Here is a 15729-nt window from a genome sequence, read left to right as displayed (position 1 = left end):
GAAGTATAAATAACACGGAAAACGAACGAAATTAATTCAAAATTCAATAATGCTTCAGTTACTACGCGCTTCTCTCGCAGCCATTTGTATTATACCTGAAAATTAGTTCTCTGGACCCTCGCGAGTGGCGCTTCAAAGAGGCACAAAAAATTTGCTGTCAAACATATGGGACAGCCTGTCCTGTGGTATTTAAACAGTCCAGTATATCAGTTTCCAGTGATCAAGACTTATAAATGATCTAAGCACATGAATTATTTTTACGGTGTTCATAATGTGCGGTGCTGGAACGCATAATGGAGGGTTGATGATAGTTGAGTTTTAAAAAGTATTAAACTGTCAACCAATCATACATTTTCGTCAGGCCAAGCCCTAGAGTGAACAGTAATCATAAAAAATATAGAAGGTACCGCTGTTTACGTTTATAAGTCATAAATAATATTTATTATTAGAGCCGCTGTAAAAAGGGGTGTGTTTGACGGGACCCAAGAGGATTGCGTACAAGAATATCATAGACCATGTTTTGTGTTAGCTTAGAAAATCTATATTCTCTACGTAAATATTGTTTTCTATTTTATATTTGGTATTTAATCTTTATAGAATATCAGATAAAGTGTGTATATAGTATTTTTTATGACAGTAAGGGACGAGATGAGCAGGATGTTCAGATGATGGTAATTGATACGCCCTGTCCATACAATTCAGTGCCACTCAGGATTCTTAAAAAGCCCAAAAAGTCACCTTGAGACATAAGATGTTAAGCCTGATTTGCCCAGTAATTTCACTACAGCGCCCTTCAGACCGAAACACAGTAAAGTTTACACATTACTGCTTGACGGCAGAAATAGGCGCCATTGTTGTACCCATAATCTAGCCGGCATCCTGCGGCAGAGGAGCCTGTAACGGGATATTTTTCCATAGTAAAAATATTTGGCTTGAATTAAATTTGAATACCGAAAATTCACTGTATTTTAATAGTTTTTATCTTTTAATATAACTGGCAGCTCTTAAAAATAAGAATAATTTAATTTATAACATAATATGTGGCATGTTTGTGATACTATTATTTATTGAGGTTAAAACTTCTTTAGCGGCGTTGAATACTTTTCTTGGGATGAGTATAAAATGTTAAACTCGCGTCAAGACACGTGACCTGATCGAAAATTCGTAAGAAAATTTTATACAGTGTTTTGGTACCAGGCGATCATAGCAGAAGAAATTGTCTCATGTATGACGCGAGTATACCTGAATATATTCTGATGTCATTCGCACGAAGTATTACTACATAGACACCAGGAGAACATAAATATGGTAGCAATGATACTAATTTACGGAAGTATCCATCCGTACTCTGTGGCAATTTTATCAAGTCACATGTTACAAAAATCATACATACTTAAATCATAAAAAAAATTGTACGGAACCCTTGCATTGCACTTGTTCGGCTTTTGTACCGAAATAAACTAAAAGGAAAATGAACGCAAGCCTTCGCTTTGCATATTAATATAAAAGATATCTAAAATTATAACCCACTTCAATGTAGATAGGCACCAACACTGCTAATAAAAGCTGATAAAATTATATTATGAGTTACAAGTATAACTATATCGTTTGAACGCTTTCAATATCTAAAGAATTTACTAATTTTAAAGTGATAACTAAATAAAAATTAAATTTGTAACCAAAATTTATGAATGGTATCACATCCTACTTATATTCCTACTAATATTATAAATGTGAAATTTTGTATGTCTGGATGTATGTTTGAACTTCTTTAACGCAAAATGTACTGAATAGATTTTGATAAAACTTTACAATAATATAGCTTACACACCAGAATAACAAATAGGCTATAATTTTCTAAAACTATAGTGTGAATTATACAAACTATAAAAGAAGTGTGATTGTTACTAATGAATACAACTAGCGCCATCTCTTATCAACTAGCAAGAAAAATATCAATACAATTTATATGGCAAAACAACCTTTGCCGGGTCAGCTAGTATATAATAATAAATGTTTAGATTTGAGTGAATGAAATTTCAAGTCAATTTCCTAAAATGCATTTACTGGGGCTAAGTAGATTATCAACTGTAAAGTAGATATTATAGATGAAGCCACAACCTAAGAGTTGAACAAGACACAAGATTTATCAACGATACGTCACTCGAACGGTGGGCTCAATTGAAAAGCGCTTGGACGTAACACAACAGGCGCTGTTCTGTACATAGAAAAAAATATGTAAGTATTCGGGAAATATTTAGTCTAAAGCCATCGGAAATGTGTAATCAAAGTTAATGTGTTAAAATTGAAATAAAAAACGTATTTCGGAATTATTTCATAATATATGATAATAAAATAGGATTAATATCGTATTTGTGTATACGGCTTTTACATTACCGCTTTATAATTAACAAATTTTAAAGTATTATAATGGATATAGTATGTTATACTTAAGAGATAAACATACACCCTCGTGGACATTTTTAGTAGACACAATTCTACCACGAAAAGCTCCCAAGCATTGGAAGCTTCCAAACGGCTTATTTTTTTCCGACACCTCCAACATATAAGTGCATACAAAAATGTACACAAAAACTTAACAAATTATACACAAAATGAAAATGGGTGCAGTAGTTATTGAGCTTACCGCGAACAGACAGACGCCACGGAGGTCTTTGTTTTATAATATTATGTAGTGATGTTCTGTCTGACATGTGAAAAAGTTTCACTTTGCAATCTAGCATCAAAGAGGTTTTATTTTAGTCCAATGTAGCCAGTACGAAAAACAATTGCATACTAAACTCCCTAGCTAATATATAACGTGAAATAAATGCATTAAATATCTCATTTATTATCCCAACAGAAAAAGGTTGTATTTACAATTTAGGCACGGCTTATTGGCGCTTCAAATTGAACCTATAAATTATTGTAATAGACAATAGCAACATTATTTACCAACAAACTGGTGGAGGTTATGATTTTACGTTACAAATATTATTATTCAATGTTATCACTCACCGAAAATATGAAATCCAAATATAGAATCACAGTTTTAACTCAATGTTTCGCAATAGACGCACAACCATACCGCATCGGCTTCGAGATCGCACTGATGCGAGACAGGACTGTGGGCTATGGGGTAAATAGTCCTTTCTCTCACGAGATATTAATATCTCTCGAACTTGATACGCTTAGTTCTAGATGAGTAGAAACAAAGGCTTTACTACGCCTATACAAAGTCTAATCGTTGAGTGTGCCCAGATTATTTTTTCGTTACTATTACAGATATCAAAAAAACTCTAAACTTTAATCGAAAGTATCTTATCAGTAAAATGATATCAATTCAAATTCAAATTTAAATATTTTTATTCAAAATACAATTCAAAATCACTTATCGAACGTCAAAAACTACCATTCAAAATAGATTGGCTCAGACCTGAGAAGAATGAGCGCAAGAAACTCAGAGTCCTTTTTTTTTATAAAAATATGGATTACAATGTAATATCGTATAATAAACATATATAATAAAAGAGCCTGAGGGTGTTCGCTTCATTCCCGGTACACAAGTAGGTATCATTAAGAAAATCATTTATGTTATAATAATCTTTCCCACTGAAACGTTGTTTAACAATTCTTTTAAAACTCGTAACACATGTGTTTTGTACATTTTCTGGGATCATATTCTAAAAGCATATACACCGTCGAATAAAACCTTACTATTAAATTTTTAATAATCAAATGAGATGAACATATTAGTATGATATTGCACAGCAATGTCTAATAATAGTGCGACACTTCGAATATCTGCTTTGAACATAAAATCTTGTACTTACTAAGAAATAAATATTAATTAATTTAAATATAGTTTTATTAGTTTGTTAGGTTAATGAACAGTTTCCTTTTAAATCAGTACCTACCTACTAAGCTCAAATAACCTTTTAAATATAGAGAACCTAATAGCGTTTTACCGATCTCATACTAATTAAAAAATTGCGTGTGTACAAAGTACACATGTCAGAAGTGAAACTTACATTGTGCATGAACCTCTAAACTACATATGAAGTCCTGGTACATGTTGCTAGGATGACACATGATTTCAGCCGCTATAAGACATTACTAACACCGCTACCATATTTATGTTCTCCTGGTGTCTATGCAGTTATAAGTCGTGCGTATGACATAAGAATATATTAAGGTATACCTACTCGCGTCATACATAAAAAAGTATGCATATTTCTATCTCATTCTTTGCCGGCTTCATCCTACACATTTTTGTATTTGTGTCTCTTACCTGTCGTTTTTTCCGTTGCATCCGGTTTGAAATCACAACGATTCTAAAGAAGTTTCACTTCAAAAATAAATAAATAAAATAAAAATAAAATCTGTAAAGTAAAATAAAATTGTTAGTATTTCTTAGAAACTATGTTAGTACGTAAAATTTCACATTGCATAATATAATAAAATTTAATTCAGTTTAGTTAATAAAATAAAATTTAATTCAATTAAATTTTGATTTTGTTTAATTTAATTTAATTAGATTTCTTTAATTTAATTTAAATACTTGCCACAACATACTGAGGCACTAGCTATGTGGACATGTGTGTGTATCCAATGCCTCAGTATTGGACAGTCAGGCTTATCAACAGGAACACTCAACATGGTGTTGGTGCTCCCCCGCACCCTGCGGATGAGCGATGCGACTCGTTTCCGCATGACTGCGTAAAAGTCGTCTGTGTGTGCGTTCGAAAACATCGCTGATGGTAACATTGTAGGGCACAATGACGGGGGAGTCCCAACATCACCCTGAATGCGTTATTGTATTGGAATCGGAGAGCATTGTACGTCTTCTGCGTATATTTAACCCACAGGCTGCACACGTATAGTATTTGACAAAACGCTTTAAAAAGTGTGACTTTAACGTTTAATGTACATCGTGCGAACCTGCGAGCCAACATCGAACCGCAATGGCTCTCCTTTCCCTCTTTATGTCTAGGTAACGTCCTTCAAATCCTCGGTAATAATATGGCCAAGATATTTGAATTGCGACACTCTTTTTATTTCCACTCCTTCCAGTGTCACTAGCGCAACATGAGCTGGTTTTTGTGAGCTTGCCCGAAACACTCGAAGTTCACTCTTCTTCACATTGTATAACAGACACAAACTGCCAGCAGCCTCCGAACTGCACTAATTGATGGACTCAACAGCACCATATCATCTGCATAACTAACGCTGTTTATACAGTGACCGTCAATCGAGCAGCCGACCATGGTAGCACCGAGCTACACAATGAGCTGATTGATGTAAAGATTGAAGAGTGCTGGAGAGTTCAAACCTGGGCCTTGACGCACACCGCACTTCAATCCATACATCACCAGAAAGTGCATTTTTCCATTTGACCTGATACATGAAGCCTCACTTAATTTAGACCATAGGATGTCGTATCTAACCAAGTCAAATCACTTCGACAGGTCAAGGAAAGCCGCGTACACGGGGGTACTTCTGCCTGTGTAGTAACTACAGTATGCTTGAGCGCCAGGATTGCACTTTCCGTAGAAATACCCGGGCGAAACCCAAATTCTGCATAATGAAAAATGAATTGTTTAGAAAGCTGACGGTCCAACAAACTGTCCAGTACCTTTGCAATAATAGTAGCCAATGAGATCGGTCGGTAGTTCTGTTTGTTCGTTATGTCCCCGGTTTTGTTTTTAGTTATAGATACGACGACCGTTCTCATTAACTCGCAAGGCAGGTGGGAGTTACTGCTACATATAGTGAAAAGCAAAGCCAAGAGCGTAGGAAGATGCGGCCCGGCATGTATAAGATGCTCTATACTTAGGCCATCGTGTCCAGGTGACTTCCCTCTCTTTATACCCATCAGTATCTCACTGACCTCCTCAGCAGTTATTCGTACTCAGTACAGGCTGTGACGATGAGTGTACCTGGAAATGATCTTTAAACATGTTCGCTATCTCCGTTGGCTCTTTAACACCATCAACGCTCACTGGTACCCCAATTTGTGGTCTTAACTTTTTCACTTCTTTCCAAAAACAACGAAAGTCTTTATTTTTATGGCGCGAAGCTATAATGTTCATTTTTATTGCCTATGGATAATCTGACAATATTTTTTTAAAAAATTCTAGAATCACACATAGCCTCGTATATATGACCTGGCCTCGGTTTTCCGAACCGAACCCAATTTATAAATTTCTGTCTAGCGTCACAGTGAGCGTTGCGTACGTGTTTATTCCACCCTAATATGCATGGCCAACCACTACCCTTCCTCGGCTGACAATAATTAAGTTCATGACTGTAAGAGGCCGCCTGTGTTAAACAATTAACAATGCTCTGGTATAGAATATCTATAATGGTCATATGTTCTAAACTATAAATTTAACACATATTATCACAGCATTGACTAAATTCTTAAGGAAAGTATATTTTTTTAAGCTTTTCAATACAGTATTTACTAAAGGTTTCAATTTCACTTAAAGACCGTTCGCCCCATATAACCCTGTTCATAGGAGCGCACGGCGTTTCGGTCTTTGGCTTGATCTCCAAAATGTTACACTGGACCTCCAGCGGAAAATGAACGGACCAGTACACGTCATAAAGTACGCTTATCGATTTTATTGACGGCCAGGCGGCCTCAGTTACTAAAGAGTAGTCAAGCCAACGACGACAGCCATGCACTTCGCTGATAAAAGTGTATGTGTCTGAACTGTCACCAAACTCCTGTATTCACAACCAATTCTGATCAGAGCAGAAATTCATCATTTCTCTTCCAAAAGGTTCACCCGGTCGCGAATTAAAATCGTCCAAAACAAATACTGTTTCGACATAACTGTTTTCAACAATAGCTGCTATTTCACTTAAACAATTAACATACTCTAATAAGTTTTCTGACAAATCCACAGGCACGGGATCACTGACGCCTTATCGAATCTATTATTGTTCCATAATAGTGCAACTCCTCCATACGGTCGGCCACGTAATATACCTTTGCTTGTATCCATCGCCGGCTTTCCAAAGAAACCAAAATCTCGGTTTATATTACCTAACTCAGAAATATCATTTTCTCTCAACGAATGTTCTTGAAGAGCAAAGACCTGGGCACTTAAGCTGAGATGCCGAACACATTCAATAGATCTCTTAAGAGACTTACAGATGAAACTAATAAACATTGTTACACTATCATCTGTCATAACGTCTCAGTTGAAGACTGATTACTCGCTTGCTGAGTCTCACTAAAGTTTATTTTCTTTTTAAAAATAATAAATTTGCGATATGAAATACCGCTAAGCCATAGGTTCTCATCCATAAAAACACTCAGTTTATCCTTCGGAATATAAAACTTATTTGCAGCATAGCCTTTTTTCTGGGTAACTATTCCACTCTCTAAGGTAACTATTCCAGTTTAAAACTAAATGTATGGGCACTGTGTTTAATATAAAAAAATTGTTTTTTTTTTATAATGAAAATAAGGGACGAGACGAACAGGACGTTCAGCTGATAGTAGTAGATAGTAATTGATACGCCCTGCCCATTACAATGCAGTGCCGCTCAGGATTCTTGTAAATCCCCTAAAATTCTGAGCGGCACTACAGCTGCGCTCGTCACCTTGATACATAAGATGTTAAGTCTCATTTGCCCAGTAATTTCACTAGCTAGCCTTTCAGACTGAAACACAGCAATGCTTACACATTACTGCTTCACGGCAGAAAACTGCGCCGTTGTGATACCCATAATCTAGTCGGCATCCCAGTGCAAAGGAGCCTCCCACTGGTTGGATGATTCTCGTTTCATTTTAAAAATGTCATTGATGTCATTTTACTGATAGGGTAACGTACTTTCGATATCAGTTTAAAGTTTTTTTATATCTGTAATAGTTACGGAATAATAACCTGGCCACAGTTAACAATTAGAACATGTATATGTAATCGTATTAGCACAGTAGACATATGTATATCTATTAGGTCGGGTACAAAGTATTTTCGCATAATATAGTATGTATAAACTTGTAATAAAATCTCTTTGTACTTTTTTTCTGGCTAGTTTTGATTACATTAAAGAGGTTACATTTAAAAAAACATATAGAAATACATGAGTGAGTCTAATGAAGATGAGATAATTTATACGACTAAATAGGCTCTATTCAGTCTTGCTATTAGACAACGCATAACAACAGGTCAGGTTTATTACTTTCTTATTCTTTTAGGAATATTTTTTATAGAATAATTTACAACTTTAACACAATGATATATATAAAAATCAGTAGTAACTATGATTCCAATTAAATCCCGACGGGCAACGAATTACCATTAACTATGAATTATTCAAAAGCGTTTAGTTTAAGCTTATTTGAATAAAGTTTTTTTGAGTTAACTTTATGCAATACGGTTTAACATATCAAATCAAAATCACTTTATTCATGTACGTTAAGCAAATGACACATCATATGAATGTCAAAAGTTTTCTTTTCTTTTTACATTTACCACCACTTCGGAAAGGTGGAGCTGCAGTGGTAAGTGGCAAGAAACTCATTGACACTCTTTTAAATCGACATTCATAGCTTCATCGTTTTACAAATCATTTCAATTACAATATATGGTGGTACAGACTGGTGAAACGTAACATGAAAATATGTAACATTCAATGAAAGAATTCGCCGTACACATTTCTGCAATGTAACATGAAAGGTAACAATTTCAACACACTTTGTAACAATTTCTCATAGTTTGGAAGTCTTGTGCGCGCAAAACGAGCATTTCACGCGCACGCTACGAACATAACAAGCCGCGCGCGTAGCGAACCGTGATTTGTCGGTTTTTCCAACGAACACCCAGGGGCGCGTCCGCGGCTGCATGGCTTCGTAGTGCGGTTCGTAGCGAATGCGCAGTGTGAGCGCACTATGCGTCCACGCTTGCAGCGAACATGCAATGACTGAATGAGTTAGAATGTTACATTTCATATTAAGTTTCAACAGTCTGTACGCACCTTTACACAATTTCGGATTTCAGTAACATTTATACTAACGGCATTTTAGTTTCAATTATTAGCAAAGACTAACAGAAAATGTGGCACGTAAACGTCACACATTGTTCGATACTGGCTCGTGATCGCCCACTTGAGCGTAGTATTAGTTGCCGCACTTTGCGACTACGCCTGCGGTCTCTCGTTGGAGTGGAGCGGAGATCAATCCCTAATCTTAGTTATCACGGGCTATCCGCAACTCGACGACTACAGAGCGCCTATTTTGTGTGTTGGGGCAAATTCTGGCATCCCAACTCATCAATGCAATTAATCAAACCTCTGATGTCACCCACCCTTCTGGGAGAGTCCTCGGTGACCCCATGTGTTTAGCCTGATATGTGGCCACATTCCTATACTTCAGAATAATAGCCATGACCTTAAAGTCAAAGTCAAAGTCAAATAAACTTTATTCAATTCAGCGCTTTTGAATCGTCACTATAAGTATTTGTTTTAAATTACTGAATCTAACATATGTTCAAAAAAAAGTAGAGCTCATGAGTCATGAGAAGAACATACAAGAAATTCAACGGCCACTCTTTTTAATCAATAGAGTATTTTAAAATGGCTGTAATATGCAAAACAAAATAGTTTGTAAGGTGCTGCATCCAACATTTATATTGTGTTATTTAAAAGCGTTTATAAATCAAATATTTAATAAAATGTAATAAAAAATAAAATATAAATTATCGTATATTGGATGCATCAACCTTTAGAGCTTCAATTCATTCGTTTATGTAAGGATGCTTCGTGAACATGTTGGTCGTAATTACTATCATGATCAGTAACCGCACCCAACAAATACCATGATTATTGGAACGAAGTTCCTTACGGCAGGCTTGGAGGAGATAGGGATTTTGCTGCGGAAACGAACTGAAAAAAAAGTGATAGTAAAACCGTAAGAAAAAGTCCGTGGAATAAAACCGTTAAATGAGACGTGCGCAGACGCGACAGTCGTATACACAAGCGAGTAGTGTATAATACCATTCTCTTTCTAATGGACTTTATTTGTAATTATTTCTATTTCTATGTAATTTTATGTTGTCAAACAAAAATAAAGAGACATATTTTGTTATTTTAATTGATTACGATTTTTTTTTATTTTACGTAATTTATTATTTCCTAAATACTTTCCTGTACTTAAATAAAAACTAATCTGCAAAATTTAAGAGAAAAATCAAGAAAACCTACATAAAATTGAACACAATTTTTTTTTACAAATTGTGTCGATTCTACATTAGGCGAAGGAACTTGGGTCCTACCTGGTGTCCCACGACACCACATTTTGAATTTTTATAACTATTACAGGTCGACTTAGCACCACAAGCAGCACCCGTTTAGATAACGAAATGTAGTTCAGAATTGAGAGCTTGACCGCAGAGTAAGGATGGATATTGACATGATTGACATATCTTCACTTTGACTAAGAATGCATAATAGGTTAAAGGTTATCACCAACTAGGTACTATCCCCAACTACAGCGCGCCTATTTTGCGTGGTGGGATGGTTAATTCTAGCATCCAACTCCTCAAGGTAATTTATCACACCTCTGATGAAATCCATTACCTTTGGGAGAGTCCTCGGTGACACTACAGAAGGAAGTGTGTCTGTCGTCTCTACTGCCTCCATGCAGGCTCTGCGCAGTGGACTGTCGGTGACTATATTCAACAGATGCTTGTTAAAAGGCCTGTTATTACATGAGTTATTTTAAGTAACCTTGGGCGTGGGGGTCTTACCAGCTTGCGAGAGAGCTTGGAGTCTATTTGAGGTAGAGCTTCTTGTCTGCCCCCATTTACTTCCGGTATTTATTATGCAGTTCCTTGGCATGTTGCAGGCCATCTAGACGGGAGAGGAATGATTGTATCTGGTCCTATTTGTTTTTTTACTCGCTTTATCTCTCTCTAGGTATCTGACCGCCTATGTTTTGTTGATTTATTTTAATAGGTATACACAACAGAATAACAACAAACACATAACATATAAGGAAATCCTCTGTTAAATACAAAATAGGCTGCAACTCCAACGACTATATAGACTGTGACAGCTGTGAAGACGTCGAAAAAAAATTGAGGTTAACAGTTAACCTCTATTTTGATCAATGCACGCACACTAACAAAAAGTGACATATAAATCGCGGGTGTAAAGCGTAGCTTGTCTCGCACACTAAAGTAATAAAACTGGCCTGTTTTCAATGGTTCTCTAGCTGCAAGAGGCTTTATCTAGCAAGCGATCATAAAACCACCCTTAGGTAATGTAATATTATAAAAGGAAAAGAGAGAAAAAATATATAAAAGTGATTTGTAATGATTTTCTCGAGGAATATGAAAGGCTACAGTCCGCGGTTGATGCGGTCGGATTATATTAAATGAAACTTGTGTCTGCTATCAGTAAAACACTATTTTCCGAGCGTTTATACGAATGTTTTCTTATGATAGTAAGAGACGAGACGAGCAGGACGGTCAGCTGGTGGTTATTGATATACCCTGCCCATTACAAGTCAGTTTCGCTCAGCGACACTGCAATTGCGCTCGTCACCTTAAGACATAAGATGTTAAGTCCCATTTGCCCAGTAATTTCACTAGCTACTGCGCCGTTCAAATCGATACACAGTAATGCTTACACACTACTGGTTCACGGTAGAAATAGACACCGTTGTGGTACCCATAATCTAGCTGGCATCCTGTGCAAAGGAGCCTCCCACTGGTAAATACTTATTACGTTGCTATTAATAAGCTGTGTGACCATTGAACACAAAACAGAAGTAAAAAAGGACTTCTTTCTTTATTTTTATAAGGACATTTATTATTTTAGGAGAGTTTAATATTACATTATTTACTTTATTCCTAAATAAATGACAATTACAAAATGTTTATGTAATTGAAATAAAAAAAGATTATTATTTCAATTAAGTCAAAATTACACAAAAATGAAAAGTTGAGCTTTATTGGGAAGAAGCGGCGAGAAACTCATTGTCACACTTTTCATATTACTGGGCAAATGAGACTTAACATCTTGTTTCAAGGTGACTAGCGCAATTGAAGTACCGCTCAGAATTTTTAGGTTTTTCAAAAATCTTGAGCGGCACTGACTTGTAATGGGTACGGCGTATCAATTACCATCAGCTAAACGACTTGCTCGTCTCGTCTCTTTTCATTAAAAAAAAAATTATATACCTATATGAAAAAATTATAGTGATCGATAGATAATTCAATATTAAGAAAAATAGACTAACAAAGATAGTATTTTTTTTTACCAAGACGAGTATTCAATATTGAAATTGACAAATGACAAATACAGACCCATTATCTTACCCCTCATTTACACCAAGGTATTATAGATGTATTTGACAAGTTTCAAATACAAGTTGTGTGCAATGTATTCAAAATATAAAAACATAAAACTTGTCGTAGACAAAATTTTAATGAAACTTGTCTGACAAAAATGGTTTTCACTACTTAGTTGTCTACATGTATATGATCACATGTTTTATACTTTATGTAGGCTTGTAGCTAAACTTGTTTAAGACATGTCAGTGCAGAAGTTGATGAATATTTCTGTTCAATTGACTACTGATACAGACAATAGAAAGCGAATGTACTGCGAAACATATACGAGCGTACCGGTCACCTGGTGTTAAGTAATCACCGCCGCCCACATTCTCTTGCAACACCAGAGGAATCACAAGAGCGTTGCCGGCCTTTAAGGAAGGTGTACGCGCTTTTTTTGAAGATACCCATGTCGTTTCGTCCCGGAAACACCGCACAAGGAAGCTCATTCCACAGCGTTGTAGTACGCGGAAGAAAGCTCCATGAAAACCGCACTGTGGAGGACCGCCACACATCCACATGGTGGGGATGATATCCTAACTTGTAACATCATTATAAATTAAGGAAATTCAAGAAAACCACTTAAGATACTGGTCGTGATCATTTTTGAGGAGACGACGGCAAGAAGGGGCGTGCTTATTTTATCGTTATTATTGAATGATTTTAGAATAGAAGACGAAAGTGGATTCAGAAATTATATTAGCATGAGACCAGTAAATTTGGAGAATTTGCTTCATCATTCAAATATGATTTCAATGAATAAAGATATTTTGACTTTGACTTTGAGATGACAGCAATACTCTATATGTGGCGTGTGTTTTGTAGAGCTGTAAATGATGAAGTTATAAATGATCTAAGGGTATTTTTATACTTTATACAACTTATGGTAATAATATGTAGAATCCGTGTATTTTACAGTTTCCTTAGAGACTCTGTTAGGCTTGAAAATTTAATGACATTCCTCACATGCAAGTGTTTGCTAAACCCTCAGAAGTCGGCACATACGCGCTGAGAGTGGGCTTGTAAAGTTATAATGAGTTTGACTTTTTGCTTAAAATAAAAATAAAATAGCCTTCATTGCTGCTTTTCCTTACAATTAGTATACAGGGCATCCCAAAGTTATAGGACATGAAGGGAAAGTACCTTAAATATCGTAGATACGGTATTTTACTGAAAGAAGACTTTATGTTATTTTTAAAAGTTAGTAATTCTGCATTCAAAGATTTTCTAATAATTACTTGCCTCGTCATGGAATCGAACCGACTAAAATGTAAAAAAAAACACCCCTACTTTTATGATGCCAATCGAAAGAATGGCCATAAACTAATAACTCTTCTTAAATAAGTATAGTATTTTAAATGAAAGTAGTCAATTAAGTGGGTATTCTTTGAAAATTAATTAATTAATTAAATGCTCAAAATATGATCCCTCTTGTTTTACGCAAATCGCCAATCTTTTAATGAGTCCGCTGCCTGTTGATTTTCTTATCATTTTATGGTGAATACTCGATATGATATGGCACAATTCTGTTTGTAACTCGCCCATGTTCTCGTATCGCTTTATGTATATCCTATCTTTCACGTATCCCCAAAAGAAGAAATAGGTACTTTCCCTTTTATGTCCTTTGACTTTGGGACGCCCTGTATATATGCCTACTTAGTAAATACTTAATTGATTTAATCTATTCTATTATTTGAACTATCGGAAACTGGATGTTTGTGTAGGACAGCTTGTCTGTCGACAAAGGCCTCCTCTAAAGATTTCCACGTTACTGTCTCTTGCTAAACGGGTCCATATCGGACATTTTGCTTATTATTGTTTAAATGTCAGATTAATTTTCAAGAGTTTTTTTTAAACAGAAAATTTTATTGCAAGTTTTTCGCGTGTAATTTAGGCTGAGATCTATAAAGGGTAATTATACTTTGGTCAGATTTTATTTACGTAATACTTAGCTGAGTGAAAACTTAACATTATCTTTGATGTAGATTTTTTAGTCATTTGACAGCTGACATTATGCTGACCTTAAGCTAAGCTCAATTTCGCGGTTCATCACACTCACAAATAAAACTGAAAACAAAATTTTATTAACGATGAGGGACTCGAATCCGCGATCTCTCGCTTTTCTTGCGAGCGCTCTTTCCAATTTAGCCAACCGTTCGAGTGACGTATCGTTGATAAAATCTTGTAGGCTTTGTTCAACTCTCAGGTTGTGGCTTCATCTACAGGATCTTTACAGCTGTTGATAGCCTGCTCAACCCCAATATTTTCATATTAGAAGAGTGATGTCGCTCTTGTAAATCTAAACAATTTATTATATTTTTAAATATTTATTTACCCTCACTTCTATACACAAATAAAACTGGAAAAAAGAATGTCCATATTGGTTATATACAGCCGAATTCTATGTTTGATAGAATTCTTAAAATATCGATCGAATATAATTATTTCAATTCTTTTCCTGGTTTACATACATTTTATTTCATACATATATTCCAATAACCGATTAAGATTGAACATTTAGGTTGGTATTTATATAAATACTAGCTGACCCAGCAAACGTTGTGTTGCCATATAAAGTAATAAGAAAAAAAATTGGGGTATAAAAAATAGATGACGACCGATTCTCAGACCTACCAAATATTAAATCGTACATAAAATCTACCTATAACTAAGATTCTAATTAGTTATTCATTTTAAATTATTCTTTCGATTTGAATTGTGAACGACACATGGGACACATCACAGGAAAATCAAAATTGTTGTTTTTATTTAATTCCGTACATTTTCCTATTTATTCACCTTTTAAACCTTCTCTGGACTTCCACATAATTCAAGATCAAAATTAGCCAAATCGATCCAGCCGTTCTCGAGTTTTAGCGAGACTAACGAACAGCAATTCATTTTTTTTTTTAATTTATGGAATAGGACGACAAACGAGGTCACCTGTTGTTAAGTGATCACCGCCGCCCACAATCTCTTGCAACACCAGAGGAATCACAGGAGCGTTGCCGGCCTTTAAGGAAGGTGTACGCGCTTTTTTTGAAGGTACCCATGTCGTATCGTCCCTGAAACACCGCACAAGGAAGCTCATTCCACAGCTATTTGTAGTACGTGGAAGAAAGCTCCTTGAAAACCGCACTGTGGAGGACCGCCACACATCCAGATGGTGAGGATGATATCCTAACTTGTGGCGTATCGTGCGAAGGTGGAATTCGGCGGCAGGAATTATATATATATATAGAAGATTGTAAGATATTTGTATACTATATGGGTAATATTCAAAAACAGAGTCAGATCTTAATAATATTAGTAAATGATGGATATTTAAATTAACCGCTTAACATACATAGCTATTTGGGGGTGGGTTCCCGTTTTT

General features: G+C 35.6%; 1 protein-coding gene across 1 annotated transcript in view; it reads right to left on the bottom strand.

The window, feature by feature from the left end:
- LOC126976724 (sperm surface protein Sp17) overlaps window positions 1-3102 on the bottom strand; it is a 131556-nt gene extending 128454 nt beyond the window's left edge. The window contains exon 1 of the mRNA XM_050825228.1: window positions 3019-3102. The gene's annotated coding sequence lies outside the window, so the exon portion shown is untranslated. The remainder of the gene's footprint in view (window positions 1-3018) is intronic.
- Between the last annotated feature and the right edge of the window lie 12627 nt (window positions 3103-15729).

The sequence above is a fragment of the Leptidea sinapis genome, chromosome 2 (genome assembly GCF_905404315.1).
Source record: "Leptidea sinapis chromosome 2, ilLepSina1.1, whole genome shotgun sequence".
NCBI classification, from domain to species: domain Eukaryota; kingdom Metazoa; phylum Arthropoda; class Insecta; order Lepidoptera; family Pieridae; genus Leptidea; species Leptidea sinapis.
This window is presented reverse-complemented; position numbering and strand designations above follow the sequence as displayed.